The 21,927-nt window shown below is 40.9% G+C and overlaps 1 protein-coding gene across 1 annotated transcript in view; it reads right to left on the bottom strand.

The window, feature by feature from the left end:
* Nucleotides 1-21,927, bottom strand: part of TMEM200A (transmembrane protein 200A) — an 87,433-nt gene that overhangs the window by 61,641 nt on the left and 3,865 nt on the right. The window lies entirely within an intron of this gene.

Raw genomic sequence — 21,927 nt, 5'->3', positions numbered from 1 at the left:
AATTTAATGCAATTCCCATCAAAATCCCTATGAGATTTCTTAAAGAAATGTAACAAAAAATCATCAGATTTATATGGAACTATAAAAAACCCCGAATAGCCAAAACAATCCTAAGGAAAAAGAATGAAGCTGGGGGCATTACAATACCTGACTTTAAACTATATTATAGGGCCACGATAATCAAAACAGCATGGTATTGGCAGAAAAATAGACACTCAGACCAATGGAACAGAATAGAAAGCCCAGAAATAAAACCACATATATATGGTCAAATAATCTTTGATAAAGGGGCCAACAACACACAATGGAGAAAAGAAAGCCTCTTCAACAAATGGTGTTGGGAAAACTGGAAAGCCACATGCAAAAGAATGAAACTCGACTACAGCCTGTCCCCGTGTACTAAAATTAATTCAAAATGGATCAAAGACCTAAATATAAGACCTGAAACAATAAAGTACATAGAAGAAGACATAGGTACTAAAATCATGGACCTGGGTTTTAAAGAACATTTTATGAACTTGACTCCAATGGCAAGAGAAGTGAAGGCAAAGATAAATGAATGGGACTACATCAGAATTAAAAGTTTTTGCTCAGCAAGAGAAACTGATATCAAAATAAACAGACAGCCAACTATATGGGAACTGATATTTTCAAGCGACAGCTCAGATAAGGGCCTAATATCCAAAATTTACAAAGAACTCATAAAACTCAACAACAAACAAACAAACAATCCAATAAAAAAATGGGAAGAGGACATGAACAGACACTTCTCCCAGGAAGAGATACAAATGGCCAACAGATATATGAAAAGATGCTCAGCTTCATTAGTTATTAGAGAAATGCAAATCAAAACTACAATGAGATACCACCTCACTCCTGTTAGATTAGCTATTATCAACAAGACTGGTAATAGCAAATGTTGGAGAGGCTGTGGAGAAAAAGGAACCCTCATTCACTGTTGGTGGGACTGTAAAGTAGTACAACCATTATGGAGGAAAGTATGGTGGTTCCTCAAAAAACTGCAAATAGAACTACCTTATGACCCAGCAATCCCTCTACTGGGTATATACCCCAAAACCTCAGAAACATTGATACGTGAAGACACATGTAGCCCCATGTTCATTGCAGCACTGTTCACAGTGGCCAAGACATGGAAACAACCAAAAAGCCCTTCAATAGAAGACTGGATAAAGAAGATGTGGCACATATACACTATGGAATACTACTCAGCCATAAGAAATGATGACATCAGATCATTTACAGCAAAATGGTGGGATCCTGATAACATTTTAAAGAGTGAAATAAGTAAATCAGAAAAAAACAAGAACTACATGATTCCATACATTGGTGGAACATAAAAATGAGACTAAGAGACATGGACAAGAGTGTGGTGGTTACCAAGGGTGGGGGGGGAGGGAGGACATGGGAGGGAGGGAGGGAGGGAGAGAGTTAGGGGGAGGGGGAGGGGCACAGAGAACTAGATAGAGGGTGGCGGAGGACAATCTGACTTTGGGCGAGGGGTTTGCAACATAATTTGATGACAAAGTAACCTATACATGTTTTCTTTGAATATATGTACCCTGATTTATTAATGTCATCCCATTACCATTAATAAAAATTTATTAAAAAAAATAATAATAAAAAAAATAAATAAAAAAATAGAAATATTATTCATGAATGAAAACATACATAAGCATATAACATCAACAGAAACAGAACTTACTTAAGCAATGAATTGTCATAAGAGGGGAGAGGCCCCATTTTCTCTAAGGACAAATATAATACCTCTCTTGAGAATTCATTCTGGGAGTTATCAACTTAGTTTGGAAGTATCTATATATAGCTAATTCCCTAATGTTGTAGTTTAAGCACATTTTCTTTTAAACTTGCTTTTCCCTAAAGAGGGAGATAGGATTCCAACATCTGAAAACCATTAATACAAGCCTTCTCATTTCCAGAATAGCCCTAGCTCCTTTCACATGTTCCACTTCTTAATCAAGCCTTTTTGTTCACTTAAATCAACTCCTTCACTTCCTTCTTGATATGGAAATTACTGAAGTGGATGTGATAACCCCCAAGGGGCCTTGGCTAGCGTATATTGTATAATGAAGTTAATGAATTTTAAAATTTTGCTTTTCTTTTTCTTGAGTGGTACTTGCCACCCTCCCTCCTACTCTCATACTACTCACTGTGAAAACTTCCACCTGCGAAAAGAAAATTACTTTAAAAAGCAGAAACTCACTGTAAATTTCCAATTCTCCAAATCATTAAATATCTACTCTCGTATTTTTATGCTATTTCCTCCCTTCAGAACAAGCCAACAGGACTTGAAGAGCTTCCAAAGAGAAAACCCCAGAAATTGGACAGGGCTCTAAACCACTTTAGACAGAAAGCTTAAACTTATTTATTCCCAAGTCCAGTTGCCCAAGAGCCTCATGTATGACTGTTCCAGGGAGATACACTTATGGGTGAGGAAACTGCCATGTTCTTGGTCTAGAAGTCCCTCTACAGGTTTGAGTCCCCCTGGTTCACACAACTGTAAACAAACTTGAGAAATCAGATGGTCAAGTCCACAGGATCCAGGGCTGCCTTCCTTTTAAAAACTCAACCCAAACGAAAACATTTGTCCTGATACAAAGGAATTATGGGAGTTTTTACAAGGGTCTTTGATGTTGTTTATACTATTTTTATGAGAAACGCTAGAGGGCCACGGGACAGTTACAGACAGGTGGTCCCTCATCCTTTCTTTCCAAGCATTGCATCGTCTCTCACTGGCACCTTGTATAAGACACACTGTCACCAAATAAAAGAGCTAGAAGGAGTCTTAAAGGTCAGCTCCTCTTAGAATTGATAATTTAAAAAAGGGCCTTCTTCTATTCACTCACTTTAATAGCGTTAAAGGATGATTGATGAAGGGAAAAGTTTAGAAACAGGTATGGGAATTCTACAGGGTCTTGTATAAAAGGACCTGGCTTTCAAATGCTGCTGATAAAAAAAAATTTTTTTAATTAAAAAAAAAAGGATTGTTGTCTTTCAACAGTTTTAAAATAATGGTATTATAATAGTATTGTAACGCAAAGAAAATGTGTTATATAAGAAAATGTTTCACGGTCATATCTGTTGAGATTATATTTTTATTAGTTTCTTCTTTTTTTTGTGTGTGTGTGTGTGTGTGAAAAAGTATATCAATGTTGCCCTGGCAGGTTGGCTCAGCGGTAGAGCGTCGGCCTGGCGTGCAGGAGTCCTGGGTTCAATTCCCGGCCAGGGCACACAGGAGAGGCGCCCATTTGCTTCTCCGCCCCTCCCCCTCTCCTTCCTCTCTGTCTCTCTCATCCCCTCCCGCAGCCGAGGCTCCATTGGAGTAAAGATGGCCCGGGCACTGGGGATGGCTCTGTGGCCTCTGCCTCAGGCGCTAGAATGGCTCTGGATGCAACAGAGTGACCCCCCAGAGGGGCAAAGCATCGCCCCCTGGTGGGCATGCCGGGTGGATCCCGGTCGGGCGCATGCGGGAGTCTGTCTGACTGCCTCCCCGTTTCCAGCTTCAGAAAAATGAAAAAAAAAAAAAAAGTATATCAATGTTAATCACTGGAGTAACTTTTAAACACTGATGGTTTCCTTAATGTTTGAAAGAGAGATGGATCAATGTTAAATCCTTTGAGGGTTGGTATGAGGGAGGTTGAAATAATATCTAAGATGAAGTAGAAACCTCTCAACTTCCCAAATTCTCTCTATTGGTCTGAAAAGATCTTCGATTCCCATGTTCCAGTCTTTATGGCTGACAATAACATGGTTTCTTTTAGTACTCTACAAGCAGAGAGTAAAAAGTACACCATCAGGGCAACCCTCACGAGCTCTGACGGGCAGAAAGTCAGGCCAGAGCAGCTGCCAGCTCTGCCCAGAGCAAACGCAGCTGCAACCCTTTCAGCAGAGACTTCCAAACACTCAAGCGTTGCCACGTAGATATGGCTTACCCTTCCTCTGAGTTCAGAGAACGGGACTGGCCCCTGTGTAAGCTCCTGTTTTGCTTTGTGAGAGGTCATTTACCTCTTCAGAATACGGCTGGAATGACCTCCGACAATGAAAACCAGAAAGCTCTTTTAATCTTCAGATGTTATTAGCAACGACTGTGTTTCCATTGTTGTATAAACCCAGATATATACACAGAAGTAAAATAAAGACTAATTTTACTAATAAAGACTAATAAAAAAGTTCTAGGTAATTCAAGTTTAAGAACCCTACCCTCACAAATATATAAAAAATTTCCCCCAGAAATCAATATGGTTTCATAAAAAGGGGTGATTCTTCCTCAACTGGAAGATAATTGTTCATTTGCATTTCAAAGCATGGCCAAAGGACAAAAGGTCACCCCTAAAAACTCATCTGAAAGTTCTTCCAGGGGTTTATTTATAATAATGTGAGATTACACAGCATTACAAGTCGGTTGATGCTCAGATTCTTTGAAAAGGTTTTCAAAATGGCAAATGGTATGAGTGATGACTGGTTACAAAGTTTATTCCAAGCAGAACATGAAGTAATTAAAAATTATAGAACTGCAAAGAATTAAATTTTTCTTTAGACAATGACTTCTCAATATGGGCATTTTCTTTGGGGTATTTGAGTGGAAATGAAAGAACTGGAGGGATGAGGAACAATCTTGTTAAATAACCTCCTCTACAGAATGATCTATAAACTTACACAGTACGTATTTAACCAGGGTAGTGGCTTAATCTTTCTCGTGCATTAAAAGTATTTATTGTAAAAACTGATTTGGCAAAATAAGACTATTGTCTTAGGTGATAAGGGTAGCAAGAAGAGTAACTGGGCAAATCCAAAATAATCAAATCTTTAGAATTTAAAGGAACTTAGATCACTGGAAGAACAAACAGATTAAGAAAATGATCATAAAAAGCCTTCTTCCAGGTGACAATCAGTCCCCTAGAACCTTGATATCATCCCTCCTTGTCACTCACTCACCTCCAGGCACAGGATCTCAGTCAGGAGCCCTGGTCCCCTCCATCCTTGCAGTCCATGCCATAAGAAATGTAAAGTTTTATTATGTAATCTCCATCATTATTAATGCCCCAAAGTGCATGCATAACATAATGCTAAACAAATTATTCCCCTTTCTAGATAAACACTGTGGGTTTTTTTCTGACTACTTTCTTCCGTATTTTTATCCAAAAGATTGTAAGGAGGGATCAGCAAAACACACACACACACACAAAAGAGAGAGAGAAAAGCTCATGAACACAAGGACAACAGTGTAGTGATTGTCAGGAAGGAGACGGGAGAGGAGAAGACGGAGGAGGGTAGGATTATATATGGCCACGGACACAGACATGACTTGGGGTGGCGAACACACAATACGGTGTACAGACGATGTGATGCAGAACTATGCACCTAAAACCTTTATAATCTTGTTAAACCATGTCACCCCAATAAATTCAATTAGAAAAGTGAATGGTCTTCCTGTGTTTCCCTCTACCACTTATGCTAGAGATAAACCTTTTTTCAAAGAGATAATAAATAAATGTACTCCAAATGTAAATTTTTCTAATATTTAAAGAAAAAAAACAATAATCCTAAACTGTCTGATACTGTGAAGCTTCTAAAAAAAAAGAACAAAATCTGTCAGAAAAGGTGACAGAAGAGTTATCTGCCCATTGATAACTTCACTTCAGTGTAATTTGATCATCACTTCAAATTGATAGAAGGTGCCAAACTTTCCAACAATACATTTGGGAAACATGTTTTTCTTTCCTTAATCAAGGAATTTGCAAAGGAAAGTCCTAAATGTCACAAGAATTAATATTAGCATTTTTATTAATTAAAATGAACAAGAATGTGATGGCAACAGAGGTGGGGGGTGGGGGGAGGGGGGATGGGGCGAAGAAGGAGAGAGAGGTTGGGGGAGGGGAGGGGCACAAGAAAACCAGATAGAAGGTGACAGAAGACAATTTAACTTTGGGGGAGGGGTATACAGCACAATCAAATGTCAAAATAATCTAGAGGTGTTTTCTCTCAACATATGTACCCTGATTTATCAATGTCACTGCATTAAATTTAATAAAAAAACCCTGTAATTTAAAAACATAGGTAACAGAATATCATGTGTCCTTTAGAAAGGTGACATTACAAGAAATTTCAGAATAATGACAAATGTTTATAATAAAGTAAAAAACACATTCATAAATTTACTTTATATGAAATACTGATAAAACCAACTTATAATATTGAGAAAATACTTACAAAGTGATATATATATATATATTATGAAAATAAATTATTCCTAGAGACTTCTTTGGATTGATTGGCCCTCAAAGTTTTAATGTCAGAATTAATCAAAAAAACTTTTAAAGGGAAAAACTGTCCTTTGTACTCATTCTGAGGACAATATTCACCACTCTTTGATATTTATTTTTATCCCTATACCAACCAAATGTGATTTATTAAAACATTAAACATTAAAAGAAAACCGAGAACTCTTACTGGGTTTTGAGTGTGACAGCTCATAATTTATTGATCAGTATTTCCAGGGAGACTTGGAAAGCAATATCTAGAGACGTGGCTGAGTTATGAGTTATGGGAACCAGAGTATTTGTCACCGCCAGGCATTCAAGGGTTCAATATTAAATTGCATTGGAATAGCTTCAAGGATGTTTCAAAACATCAAAATGAGTAAGACCAAGAAAAGAAGTGGATTATCTATTTTCATTTAATACTCCTCACCTGGGTATGTTTTGGAATGCCAGCATGCCCCAATCTGGTTGCCTCATTCTGTTCAGGATGGCTCTTCCTCTGAACTACTTAATATCCTTTCCTGGTAAGACCAAAACCTCAATCAAGGTGACAGTACCATACCCAATGATACATCAATGAACCCTGCAGAGCTGCTGTCCTAATTCAGTTTAATTCAACAATTCAATAACCGCTGAGAGGAGTCATAAACACACGAAAACACCACACCTAAGTGGAAGGAGCTGACACAATTCATCAGGGGGAGAGTGTTTGCTTCTGGTCTGGAGTCACCAGGGGGCCAGAGCAGGTGCCTTAAAGAGCTGGGTCTCAGAAGAACGACTCAATGGAAGAAACTCAGTAAGAGACACTTGGCAGACTTATTTGCAGAAGGTTCCTGCTTAGTGTAGCTGCCTTGCCCCTTCCCTAAGAAGATGGAGAGAAAATTTCCCTGGGGGCAGAGAGAAGTTACTTCTTGGAGGGCTGCAGCCTTTCTTCAGAACCCGGTCCACTGGTCTCCAAATGGCAACTGCCCAAGTCCGCATCCACAGAGCTGAAGTGGGCTCTGTTTCTGTAACACTCAGTGGTAACACCACTAACGGAAAACAACAGCCCCAACAGCAAAAAAAAACTCTCCTTCCTGTCTTCATCCAACTCTTCTGGTTGTCCTGAGGAATATGTTAGTACATTTTTACTACTTATATCTCTGGGTATCAGATAGAAGCAGAAGTTAGACAGGTCACTTAGGTCACCAGGCTTAACTGCTGGCATGAGCAGAGCACCTCGAAAGTGCTAAGAGTACAGTCCACTCTCCCAGGAGAGGCAGGGGAAGACTAGACAAAAGAGGTGCAATCAAGGTGGATCTAGGAAAATGAAAAGCGATTCCCCTAGCAAGGATTCCAGCTTAGATCACAGGCAGTGGTGACAGCTGGTTCACACTGAGCGCATGTGCTGAGGGCATCCTGGTGGAAGTGACCGGGAGAAGGGAGTGGGGGTGAAGGGAACGCACCAGGCAGTGTTCCCTCAGTGCCACACTCATGCCAGATCCTTTACTTGCAGGACCTTTCATAATTCTCCGCAACCTTTCTAAGGAGGTCATGTTGTACCATGAGTGACATAGAGCCCAGCAAAAAAAAACAAATAAAACAAGGTCACATAGCTCTTCAGTGGTAACGCTCACATTCTCCAGAGATTTTCAAATTACCACTGGTAATGGGACTCTTTTTTCAAACCAAATCTCAGTTAAATCATAAATAGCCCAAAGAATCAAAAGTTGACTATATAGTTTTAAAAATATCTTTGAAGGAGAGCGACTTCAGCTAGACAGCCAGATGGCAGCGGATTCTGGTGAGCATGGTGCTAACTCCCAAAGGACTCCAAGTCCAGGGAGCTTTTCCTCTATACTTTTCAAACATAACTTTAAAAAGGACTATGGACAGAATAAGCACTATTAAATACTCTTATAACTTCATTTGATAAATAAGGTGACTTCTGAATTTTAATGTTTTAATGTAGTGAAAACTATAAAAAATGAAAATGCTATTACCCTAAGACTAGAGAAAATGTAAAGTAAATTTAGTTAATCACCTCTAATTTGACAATGCTTCACACAAGGATGACTGTCGTTTTTGCACATTAGTTGTGTGTGCTCTGCAACATGTCTTTCTCTGTAAGGAAAACAAGATCAAGGATGTCATTCTCCCTCCGGGTCCACCATCACATACAGCCTTCAATAACAGGGTTTTTTTTTTCTCTTTGAGTTTAATGAGCTAAAATGCATTTATAATAAAAGCCAGGGTAATCCTCTGAGTCTTCTGATAGCTGTTCAACCACTTCCCTTTTAAATTATACACTCTCCTTGCAGTGTCCTGGAAAGGGAAATAGCTTAATCCTCTATTTGAGGTTTTAGAAACATCTGTCGCAGAGATGATATATGACCTAGTAATGCTTTAAAATAAGTTTATGAGACAAATAAGTCCTGGGGATGTAGTGTACAGCACGGTGACTGCAGTTAAGAATACTGTATTGTATATTTAAAAGTTGATAAGAAAGTAGAGCTTAAGAGTTCTCATTACAAAAAAAAAAATATTAACTCAGTGTGGTGATGGATGTTAATTAGACTTACTGTGGTAATCATTTTGCAATATATACATGGTACAGAAAATCATTATGTTGTACACCTAAACTAATACAGTGTTATATGTCAATTATGTCCCATTTTTTAAAAAAAAATATTTAAATGCTGTAAAATATAAAAGACCCACTAAACTAGAAGGTAGCAATAAAGTTGATAGTAATAAAAAATAGATTAGTAATCAGCATGATGAAATTGACCTGCAGATGTGCTATTCTTTCATTATTTTATAGTGAAAGTGACTTGTGCTTCTATTCTACTCTAATGCATCACGAGCAACTGTGATACGAAATTTAAAACAAACTTTTCAGTAGTTTCTAATTTCATTTCACCCAGAAGTTTGAAGGCTACACTATATCAGAGTTTCACTGTTTTGTTAAATTAAAGAAAGAAACTGAACCCAAATCTTCAATTGATGAGGGCCCATCAAGGAGCATGTGCAAAGCTTTACTGCTAATGCCATGTACAACTTTAATGAATGACATCACACCACTGGCTCTTCTCTCCCCTGTCGGGCTGCTACATCTCCATAGGCTTTTCTAACCACTGATAAATGTGGACATCTCCCAAGTATGCTCCTAAGTCACCATCTTGCTTAGTCTCCACTCTCTCCCCAGCTTTATTACCACCTACATGCTAATGACTCTCAAATTTATGTCTCCATTTCAAATTTCTCATCTGAGCTCCCAATCCATCCATCCAAATGTCTACTTGCTCTTTCCCCTGGGATGTCTCACAGGCACCCCAAATGTAACATACCCAAAACTGGACTCACCATCTGAACTTAGGTAGAGCCTTCCTCGCCTATGCAAATGCTGCCGCAGCATCCACCTACTTGCTCATGCTAAAATCTTGGTTGGCATGTCCTGGACCACAGTTTCCCGTATGCTGTCAGTGACCCTTGCCTGCTGATGTTGTCTTAAAAACCTCTTTGCCTTGTCCTTTCTCTCCATTATCATTGTTGCCTCCCAAGTTAAAGCTCTGTTTTCTCTTCCTTCATGCATTCTCGCCACCTCCAACGCTTACACCACAAAACTGCCAGAGTGGTGTGTAAATGTAGATAAGTTCACGTCATTCCTGATTTTTGCAAAACCTGCTCTTTGGGTCAAGTTTCAAGCCCTTATCATTTCCTTTACATCACCACACGGTGAGCCCTGCCCAGCTTGTCACCTTTCCTTCTAACCTCCCTCCCTGCTCACTGAGATCCAATAACAGGGCTTCCTCTCTGTCCCTCAAAAAAAACCAAAAAAACTCTTCAACCTTCCTGCATGGATTTTCCTCTCTGGCGCACATCTTCTGCAGACAAGCTCCTCTGGTTTCTGGTCTCATCTTACAAGACATTGCCCGGGAAAGTCGTCACTAACCCTCTGACTCACAACCCTCCTTCTTAGCAACCTGTAAGTCTCAGTGGCACTAATTACACTTATTACTTATGATGTCATTGTTTTGCCCCCACTACCAAAGTCCAAGCTCCCTCTCCACCCCATTTATAGCTCTTCCCCAGCATCACATAGTCAGTGCCCATCGTAGGTGCTCCATGAGTATCTGTTGACCAAAAGAATGCTGATATGTAAGGAGGTTTTCTGGAAATGCTCCGAGTCACTGACCCTGGCAGCCCTGGTTCTTATTAGGTGCCTAATTTCAGTCCAAATTTCACAGCTTTCCTTTTCCTTAACAGATGTGTGTCACCTCCATTACGCAAGGGCTAAGATGAGGAGGTGAAAAGCCTAATTTTAATCCTGCATCTGCACCTAGTACTCAGTAAATGGACTTGAAAAAAAGTGAACTGCCTCTCCGGGCCTCATACTTCTCACTGTTTTGTGCAAAAGTCTCCTCTCGGCTTTCATACTCTGAATCCAAGAACGCACACTTTTCAAACTCACAACAAAATTTTGTGTGTGCCCAAAGTAAAATACTTCCTGTTGGCTTTGGAATTCTCTGGGCTATACTTGCTTCAAGGTATTTATCAATGTCACTTTTGTTTGACCACATGGCTTCCGAGAACATTGAATTAAGAGTTCAGGCCCAGCAGGCAGGGCCTACAGGTGGTTAATGCAGACAAATGGGACTCTGCTCACTGCATATTTCCTTCTGTGACTAGTAATGACCTTGAGGATGGGGCCCTACCAAGCTTTCACTGTAGGTTAGAAGCCACCAGATGCTTCCCATGGTACTCCGGATAAAGTTCAAATTTCCCTGCGGCCCCAGAGCTCTCTATAAGCTCCTGCACCTGCAGCCTTGCCTAGGCCTCTGCACATCCTGTTCCTACTGCCTGGTACTCCCCTCCCCAGGCAGTCCAATGAGGCCTTCCCTCCCCTCATTCGAACTCTGCTCAATGTCAGCCTTTATCAGAGGGTCTTCTTTGACTATTCCTCACTAGTCCCCATCCCATTTGCTCTCTGTCCCAGAGTCCTGCTTCATTTTTTTATTATTTATCACAACAAATTATATATGTATTGTCCATCTCCTCCAACTGAAACACAAAGATCATAAGGAGAGGAATTCTGTTTTGTTTCCTGTTACATATCCAGTGCCAAAAATAGTATGTGGTAGGTTCTCAGAAAATATTTACTGAATGAATAAAGGAATAAATGAGTGATGCTCTACAAGAGGGGTCAGAACCTATGGCTCGTGAGCCAGATGTGGCTCTTTTGATGGCTGCATCTGGCTTGCAGACAAATCTTTAATAAAAAAATAATAACGTTAAAAATATAATGCATTCTCATGTATTATAATCCATTCATTTCCTACCGCTCATTCATGGTTGCGGGTGGCTGGAGCCAATCACAGCTGTCCTTCGGGACAACACCAAATTTTTATTGGATAATGCCTAACATAGACAGGTCATTGTTAGGGCTCTCATGGAATCACATTTTTTTTTTCTCACAGAATTACATTTTAAAATATGTGGCGTTCATGGCTCTCTCAGCCAAAAAGTTTCCTGACCCCTGCTCTACAAGAAATCAAGAAGAAAGCAGGACTGAGAGTCTTCCAACCTGAAGCTGTAGGAGTACGTGAAGGCCAGGGAGAGTGGTGCTGATGCAGGCTGGGAAGAAGAGCTCAGGTCCCTGGACCACAGGCAGGAGAGTCAAGATGCAGTGTCTCCATCTCCCATCCCTTCCAGGAGGCTGGAGAAAAGAGGGTTGGGGATATGGTGTGCCAGGCGGAGTTGGGTCTCCCAGGGCCTGCTAGTCAGTGGGTCTCCTGCCAAATGAGCACTGAGCCTCTAGCAGTTGGGGCAGGAAAACAGAGAATTCTTAGGGTAGCGTCTGTAGAAACGAGAATCAGGATGCAGGTGGCCTTGTTACCTGGAGATGGATGGCGTGTGCTGCCTTTTTCATCTTTGTCTTCCTTCTGTATCATTTCTTAAAAACTACTTAACCAAATTCTGAGTGTAAGGCCCCTGTGAATTGATCCACAATTTTACCAACTACCATTTCCTTTCCCCAAACACAGACTCAGGGGACCTATATATCATCTTATTTCAAAACTCACAGCCTCGCGCTAACCATGCGTGTGTTGGCAGAAGAGCTCTGATTAGAGGTTAGTGCAAGGAGTGGGAGACTCACAAAATAAGAAAGGTACTTCCACATGCATGAAAATAAGGGGTGAGAAAACTAACCGAAGGTAATAAAACCTTTTTCTAACAGGTGGATTTTCCAGTTCTATCTATACTTGAAAATAGAGGGGTGTGTGTGAAATAGAATATACTATAAATAGAATAGAATATACAAGGGGGTAAGGGGTGAAAAAATATGTAAATGTAATTAAAGCTGTATATTACATTTTCAATATTTCAATGTTTAACATTTTGAATATAATTTAAAAATATTATTAATATTCAGAGTACAGTTAATGTTTTATCTAAATGTTTTCAAATAAAAAGTTTTTTAATACAAACATTGCATCCTAAATGTGATTTTATATACTAGAGTGACTTTTTCCTGACATTATAGAAATTCCAATACAATTAATTCAGCAAACATTTACTGAATACACATGATATGCAAGTTAAAAAAAAATAAGCTTCACATAACAAAAAACTTTGCAGTGAACTGCAAATGTAGACTAAGCTGTCTACATTCTCCTGAGAGGACAATACTTACATTAATATTTATATGTATATTAAAAACCCTTTGAAGGTAGATATACTCTATATGGAATGTCTTCAGCCACATAGTGATGTACGCCACATCGTGAGCATAACGACACAGGGAGTTTCTCACGCAAATATTGTATTTGCTCCCAACCCCAACACTATCTTAACAGTGAGGAGTGCACTACTCTGCCTTCTTAACCTCAATTCCTATTTTAAATAAATGACCTCAACCATCATGCTCCAAAAAAAAAGAACTCCTAATAGCTTCCCACTGTACTGAGAATAAAGCTGACTTCCCTCTTCCACCCAAATATGCAAGACTGGCTCCTTACTATTTTAAAGGTCTCAGCTCAAACGCCTCAAACACAGAGGCTTCCCGAGCATGTGACTACAGAGGCCCCAGCAACTCCGTTACATCCGACTCCTTTACTTTCCTCCTAGCTCTTCCCCCCATCTGAAACTAACCGGCTCATTTATCTCTCCTCTTCCCCAACGAGAATATATGCTAGAATATACTACCTCATTCGGTTTGTTCCCTACTGTATTTCCAGCTGCACAAGATTTATTAAATCAATTATTAATTAGTAAACTTCCTATAATGCTTGAGTTCTCTATTTTATGCAGGTTATGAGAACTTTTACATGTCTAATCAGAAAGCAAATAATACATGTATAGGCCTATACTTTCCTACACGGTTTTCTATATTATCATTGTGTACAGTGTGCCTCACATTTGACAAAACAGCTAATTAGTATAATTTAATAGCAACTACTGAAAAGACTCTCACTGAATAATGATTTGGTGAACAAATGAATGAAAACAAATTTGTTCAGAATTATTGGCTGAGACCCATAAAAGAAAATGGAGTTATAATGATATAATATTCTCCTTCAACATTTAAAAGGAAGCCAACATTATTTTTATTTTGTGAATTATTTTTGTAGAAAAAGAGCAGTTGTGGAAAAATTGAAACTGGCACTCAAAATCCACCTCAGATTGACTGCTAAAGAAAGTTTAATAGTTCCCTTGTCATCTCAAGCAATGTTTTGAGAAAACAACAACAAAAAACCTCCCAAGGTTTAAATGAGCTCCAAGTCCCTTCTTCTTGTGGAATGAAGCAAAGTTCACCAGTATGAAATCTAGAAACTATGATGTAGTAGCTTTTCTTTGGAAAGGGGAGTACAGTCAGAAGGTTCAAAGTTCAAGTTTGGTGGTGTGTGTAGGGGAATCAGGGATTAACAGGAGAGAGGTCCTCAGGGTGGGGTGATCTCTAGGGTTTTACATTCTCCATTAGAGCACGTCTTGCCTTACAATCTTCCTACCGGCGCCCCCTGGTCCTGGCTGACCTGCTGCGGATACACCCGGGAATAAAACAGACTCAGGCCTGCCTTTCCTTAGGTTAGAGGCCCTTCAGAACCTAGAGACCAGGAGCACAGCAACATTCCGCGACTCGAGGACCTCCCGGCCAAGCCAAAGAGGTGGGCTGAGCAGAGCTTCCGCTCCACAAAGGGCGGCGTATGCCGCACATCATTTCTTCTTCATGATTAGCAATATTTAATTCAAATGTGAAAGTTCACTACCAGCCTCCCACAGGTTCTCGGCACGATGATCTGAAAAGTGCCCTCACAGGATGTGCATATTACTGGCTTTACCACTCATTCTACTATTCTCTCTGTCACGGATCCCTATCTGCTTGTCAGGAGCACTCGGAAATACACTTTTAAAACCAAAGTCGTTCATTCCAAGATTTCAGCAGTCCATATTCAAAAGGAGGGGTTTTTTTTGTTTTTGTTTTTTTTCCTGTATTTTTCTAAAGCCTGAAACGGGGAGAGACAGTCAGACTCCCACATGCGCCCGACCGGGATCCACCCCGCACGCTCTGCCCCTCCGGGGCGTCGCTCTGTTGCGACCAGAGCCACTCTAGTGCCTGGGGCAGAGGCCAAGGAGCCATCCCCGGCGCCTGGGCCATCTTTGCTCCAATGGAGCCTCCGCTGCGGGAGGGGAAGAGAGAGACAGAGAGGAAGGAGAGGGGGAGGGGTGGAGAAGCAGATGGGCGCTTCTCCTGTGTGCCCTGGCCAGGAATCGAACCCGGGACTTCTGCACGCCAGGCCAACGCTCTACCACTGAGCCAACCGGCCAGGGCCCAAAAAGAGTTTTTGGTAACAAAGAAACAAAATCGGCAGTGAACATAAACTGTTTCTTGTTTTGAAATGGTGGTTTTTAAAATATATATAAGTAAACCCTTAGTGCATAGTGAATGGGCATGTCTGTGCACTGTCGATCACAAATTCACCCACTCTGGAAAACCAGTTTTGCATTAAAGCATCAAGTGTCTTAAGACATTCATTACCTTTGACTCAAGAATTACTTTTCCATGGATCTTCCTTAAAAAAGTAATCTGAAATTTGAACAAAGATTTCATCTAAGTGCCATTTATAATACCAGATATTTGGAAACGTCTGGTATTATAGGTCCGATTTTAAAGAAATGGCTAATAAATTATGGTGTACTCATACAATAAAACATTATACAGACATTAATAAAGCTTGCCTGGAAGTTGGAAAATATTTAGGACATAAAGTTAAGCAAACAGAGCAGGTTTTAATATGTTATTACTCAGGAGAAATTCATTAAAAATAAGAGGGAAGGAAATGTCAAAATGTTATGGGTGCCTTTGGTTCATGTGATTATAGGCACATATTCCTATAGGCCCTGATTTTTTACACTTAATATAGTTTCCAAAGTGTTTATTGGGAGTATGTATTTTTTTCACGATTAGGAGTAATAACATCTCTTCAGAAATGCTAACTCTACTGCATTACAAATACTTGCGCATGTATGTCGACTAAGTTGATCTGATATGTGGTTCACTAAAATGAGTGCAAAGTTGTGTCTCTCCTATGCAAAAATTAGTATTGAGATTTTTTTGGATTCACCCTGCATTTCAGCCCAAAGATTCTGATTCTCAAAAAGGAAACTATTCCTTAGCAGCTGCCAACCTATCAGCACCGCTGTGATTAGCTCACTATTTCCAGAAGAGCCTGTTCCTGCTCAACTTTACTTTATCCCAAGGAACTTGAACATTCTTTGCCTATTCTCATATCTCTACCACCTTTATTTCAATGTATTGTGGTCACTGGTTTACATCAGGCTCCTCCATTTAGATGATGAGATTCCTGAGATCGCCGTCATCCCGACATCCCCAGAATCTAACACAGTACCTGGTAATCAGTGGCCATTTAATAAATGTTGTTAAATAAATTATTAAAGTATAAGGGGGAAAATCATCTCACTAAACCCCAAGAGAAACATTCATTAAGAGGACCCTATTGGAATGGAAGTCTTGGTTGGTGCATGGGATAAAATATGCTCTGGAGAAACGTTTCCAGTTTAGAACAGAGCAGGGCAGCCCTGACACCACAGAGCTGGCCTGTCGCTCACGGCTACGTCCTGGTGTGCTCCTGGCAGATGGAAATGACATCCCAGAACATCAGCACCAGACAGGGACAGTTCGTGACCATGGTGGATCAGGACAGAAACAAGACCACTATGTAGTCATATCTGAACACAGACAAAAACATGAACATGGTCCAATGTCCCATAATCTGGCTAATGAGAGCCTGCTGCTTCATTGCCAATTATAGTGTTAGATTCTCTAGTCTTGCTTCCTTCTAGGTAAGATTTATAAAGACACAAAATCATAGAATTATCCCTGCTCCGATCCATAGCAAAGCCCTGTTTCTTTAAACTCTCTCCCAAAGCACTGAGTACAAACCCAAATCCCATAACAACTAATTCCTAACACCCTCTTACTGAGATGCCCTTCTTTCCTCTATGGAATGGGTGCCCATTGCGGCACTCACCACAATGATTAGCACACCCTGCTTGACTACATGTAATTTCCCTGCTGGTTTCTGGCTGGAGGGCACTGATAAGTTCTTAGTTCTACCTGGAATGCCCTCCTTACATGCCTCTGCCCATACATATTCAGTAGAACATACCTCCTCCTGCAAGCCTTCCCTGTTGGCCTTCCAGGTTTAACATGCCTCTATTTCTTTTAGATTCCATAACACTTACATTCCGCTGCTATTATTAAGTTTGTGTTTCATTATACTAGGTAGCACTATAATCTTGATTACTCTCTAAAAGGTCCTCCCAACTCTAAAAATCATATTATTCCATTGTGTTGTTTTAAAAGTTTTATGCATGGCTGGTCACCTCCCCAGATAAGCTATGAGTTCTCACAAATATGTCTCAAATATATTTTTTCACATATCTCCTCATTCCCCTTCCTCTTATCATATAAAAACACAATCCATTGCACATGATGAAGACCTACATCCAGTCATACATCTAAGCAGATACAAATTTGACCTTGCATTTGTTAGGGAGAGATATGATGTTCCATTAGCAAATAGTCTTATTTAGGGCAGCTTCAAGAACAGACCTTTACAGCTGGAATGGGTTCCATATACCTATTACACTGAATATGTGTTAGTGCTTTAGCCCTCCCACCGACCTCCACCCCCATCTCTCTGTCTCTCTTTCTTTCTCTCTCCATAACTGTTTCTTATTTATCATATTTCAGAGCAAAGTACCATTCATACAAAGGTAAATCCAGGCCATGGCAACTGGCAGAGGTCCCTGCTCTTCAACTAAAATCACTGACTAAAGTTAAGCCTTCCAAACATCTGACTTGCTGACGTATGTGTCCTGCATAATGATAGAGATCTTGTACTGAGGGGGGAAAAAACCTACCAGATTATTAGGTTTCCTGCCAACACTGGATATAATCCTGCCGGACAACTGTCTTCAGATGACCTGCTCTCACCTCGTATCCAGATGTCTAAAAGTTAACTCTCGGTCTCCCTTCATAGATATATGCTCCTGCTGACTTTCCCATTTCTGTGGCCCAGATTTGAAACTGGCCTTGCCCTGCCAGGGCCAGGATGAGACCCTGAAGACCCAGGATGAGGTCTAGATAAATCTGGGTTTCCATGACTGCTCCCACCTTCTGTTCCAGCTTCAGAAGCTCAGGCAAGTAACTTAACCTCTCTAAGCCCTCATTTCCTGGCAAAAAAATAAGCTCTAATATTTACCCTCCCAGGACTCTAATAAAGATTGGTGAGATTACGCATCTGGAGCATGGCAGACACTCTACAAATGTTAGCTCTCTTCCTTAATAGTGCCTGGGAACTAACAGGACCCAGTTTCCCTCCTGAGGAGTTAGTCGCCCATTCCACCAGGAAGAATATTGGAAGCCAGAGCAAATGGTAGAGTTCCTGTTCTCAGATCAACAGCCAAGCACTGGTTGTTCTATTGAACTGCCCACCTGTTTCTGTTCCACTCCCACCCACTCTCCTTGCTACATCCCAAACCCCAAACCAGATGTCTGTTCTTACCTGGCATTCCTGTCCAGTTTGCCTCCAAGCAGGTGCTCTGCACCTTCACGCTGACAACCTCTATTCCATCCTCTCTGGCTACCCTGAACTTCTGGCATTCTCGTTGCCTACTAGAAGGCACAGCACTGCACCTGTCCCTCATTTGGCCTGCGATCCTGGAGTCTGATCTTGAGCTGGAGAGGGAGTGCTGCACGGTGTCTCAGAGCACAGGCTTTTGTTTCAGACTGCCAGAGTTGGAATCCCAGCTCTACCACTTAATGACCATATAACCTTAAGCAAACTACTTCCCTTCCTAATTTTCCATTTTCTCACCTTAGAGGACTATTAGGAGATTTAATACAATGTAACGTGTAACATTACACATGTAACTTAAAACGTAATGTGGAGCTTGGCGTATTAGGTAGGTCTTCAATAAATGTCAATGTTGCACATATAAAGGCTTTTGTCCTTAGGACTCCTGGTGGCCACAGGCCTCCTTTATACACACTCCAGTGCCATGAACCTACCTACAGCACGCAGCCATTTCACCTACTGGCCCAGCCTATCTACTTGGTCTTGTCATTCCCGATCTGTTTCATCCCACAAATGCTTCTGTCAACACAGATCCTCCTTCATCCTGACATACAAGTGCACCAGGCTTTCATAATGTTGTCCACATGTGGCAGTATTCTATATAATTCGGGACCTACTGCCTATGCCTTCTAAGTTATAACCCTAACCTGAGCCTGCTGCCTCCCCTCTGCCATCTCCCAAAAACCCCATGAACTTGGATAAACAATTATTTCTGTCTTCGTCACTTCCCTGTTCAAACTTTCACTAATCTCTAATGTCCAAAGCAGGAGTCTCTAATTTCATGATCTCTAGATGACCAGGGCTTCTAGAAATGAAATCCTTAGGCTGGAAATAAGGCACAGGGATATTTGCCAAAAGTACACAGATATAAATAAATGGTGGGTTGCTCCTCATTCAGCAGGAATTCTGATCCACAGTCCTCTTAGCAAAGTCTAGACATGATAGGCATTATTTCTTCACCAAGCTTTGCCTTGGTTGGGACGAGGGTCCCACTTCTGCAGTTTGCATAGCATCTGAGTTGTCTCCAAGTGCAAATTTGACATCATAGTGCAGGGGACTTTCCCAAAAACAGAAGGGCCAATTTTCCTTAACAGCAGACAGTTGTTTTGACTGGCAGCATTGTTAGCTTGGGAGAACCACACCTCTATGTGACTAGACAGAACTGTCCATCATGGTGTCCCTAACAGCCTCCTCCACTCTACCCCACCACTAGCAGCACACACACATAGCGTTGGGCACATGATCCAGTCTAAGATTGTCATGATATATACCTTCATTTGGCAAATAGTCCTATGTCCACGTTACAGTGGATACATATTCTGGATTTATAGTAACCTCTGCCAGAACAGGAGAGGCTGCTAAGCATGTTATAGCTCATTGTCTGTATGCATTGTTCTATTATTGAATTTCCTAAACTGGTTAAACTGACAATGCTCCTGCATATGGAGCAAAAGCATTTACTGTATTTTGTCAAACCTTTTGAATTATGTGTTTTTCTTACAATCTTTAAAGTCAAGATATTATTAAAGTTTTGTCTTTTTCCAAATAACTCCAGATATATGGAAAAGATTTATATAGGTGGATGGGGATCCTCAAACCCCTCAGCAAGATCTTCTGAGCATGGCTTTTAAGATACAAAGAGGCAGAAAAAGCCCAATAGAGATCAGGGGAACTACCAGCTTTTAGGATATGTCCTTAAAGGCTCCAACGCCCCAAAGGGGTCTCATAGGATGCCATCTGGGTCCTGCTTCAATAGTGGAAAGGAAGGTCATTGAGCTGAAGCCTGCCAGACTTACATGCCTCTGCTGGGAGGAAACAGGGACACTGGAAGGTAGGCTTCCCCCTCACTCCTCTAAGGGAGGGTTCAGTCTCTTCCAGCCCTGCTCCAGCCACCTATGTCCTAACCTTGCCCAGAATGCTGGAGTTTGCCACTGAAGGCTGACGGTGCCCAGGGCCGTTGGCCCCATCTACGACACTGTGGACAAGCCTAGGGTATTTCTTCCAAGAAGCAGGTAAACTGATCTCATTTGCACAAGGGCCACTTAACTATGTCTTGTCTGAATAGTCAGGTTTTTTATTCTTCCCTTGAAGATTTCTGTTGTGGGTGTTGATAGTCCTATTTTCTGCTGCTTTGTTTAATATATAGTGTTTCCTTTATTCCTCCTACCTCAATGCCCCACTCATATTTCAGGCTGGGACCTACTCCTAATTTAGAGCTCTCTTTCCCCCTTTTGTCAACTTCTATTATGAATCTACCTTTGCCACCCAGCTTAGTGTATCCCAAGGTTCTCTTTACCAAGCCACAGTCACAGAGTTCCAGAGAAAAGCAACCTGGTCTCAACTCTCCAGGCAGAGGAGAACAGAAGCTCCATCTCCACACATGCTGCAGATGGCTTTTCCAGTCTACCTGAATCATTACCAGCTAGAAGCAGCGGTCATTGGGACTTGGACATGAGCTGCAAAATATAGAATTGTGACAACAATTCCAGTGCCATGCAGACTTTTCCTGGATGTGGACTTTTCCTGGATTCCTGCTCCTTGTGACAGCTCCTAACAGACTGAACTGGGGCTGGGTTGCATTTTTCAGGGATTTGGCATGGTGATGGGGCCAACTTGGATTTGGTGAACATGTTAAGGACACTACTCTTTTATGGATTCTTGCTGTATTGGCCAACAGTCTGCTTAAAGGCTTTAATCACTGTAATAAAAATAGAAGACTGTATAAAGAAGATGTGGCACATATACACCATGGTATACTATTCAGCCATAAGAAATGATGACATCGGATCACTTACAGCAAAATGGTGGGATCTTGATAACATTATATGGAGTGAAATAAGTAAATCAGAAAAAAAACAAGAACTGCAGGATTCCATACATTGGTGGGACATAAAAACGAGACTAAGAGTCATGGACAAGAGTGTGGTGGTTATGGGAGGCAGGGGGAGGGAAGAAGGGAGGGGGGGGGAGGGGGAGAGGCACAAAGAAAACTAGATAGAAGGTGACAGAGGACAATCTGACTTTGGGTGATGGGTATGTAACAGAACTAAATGACAAGATAACCTGGACATGTTTTCTTTGAATATATGTACCCTGATTTATTGATGTCACCTCATTAAATTTAATAAAAATTATTTATTAAAAAAAAAGATTGTCATGATATTCTTCTCTCCTGGATGCAGACACTGATTCAATGACCCCCGAAGTAGAGCCAATCCAAGCCCTTCCAGGAGATTTGTATAAATGGAACCTAGAAGAGTCAAGAACTCTATTTCTTATGCATCAAAAGCCCAGAGATGCCAGCTTGGAACTATTGACAATCATCTTTCTCAGAATGTGGAAAAGGGTCTCAGAAGGAAGCTCACTCGGAGAGAGGAGGAGCTGAGAAACGGGGAGAGCAGGAATCCAGACAAATTGTACATTTCTGGCATCCAGTTAGGACCGAAGCAAAGTCCACCTTTGGACTTTTCAGTCACATATGCCAA

Source organism: Saccopteryx bilineata, chromosome 12, assembly GCF_036850765.1.
Source record: "Saccopteryx bilineata isolate mSacBil1 chromosome 12, mSacBil1_pri_phased_curated, whole genome shotgun sequence".
NCBI classification, from domain to species: domain Eukaryota; kingdom Metazoa; phylum Chordata; class Mammalia; order Chiroptera; family Emballonuridae; genus Saccopteryx; species Saccopteryx bilineata.
This window is presented reverse-complemented; position numbering and strand designations above follow the sequence as displayed.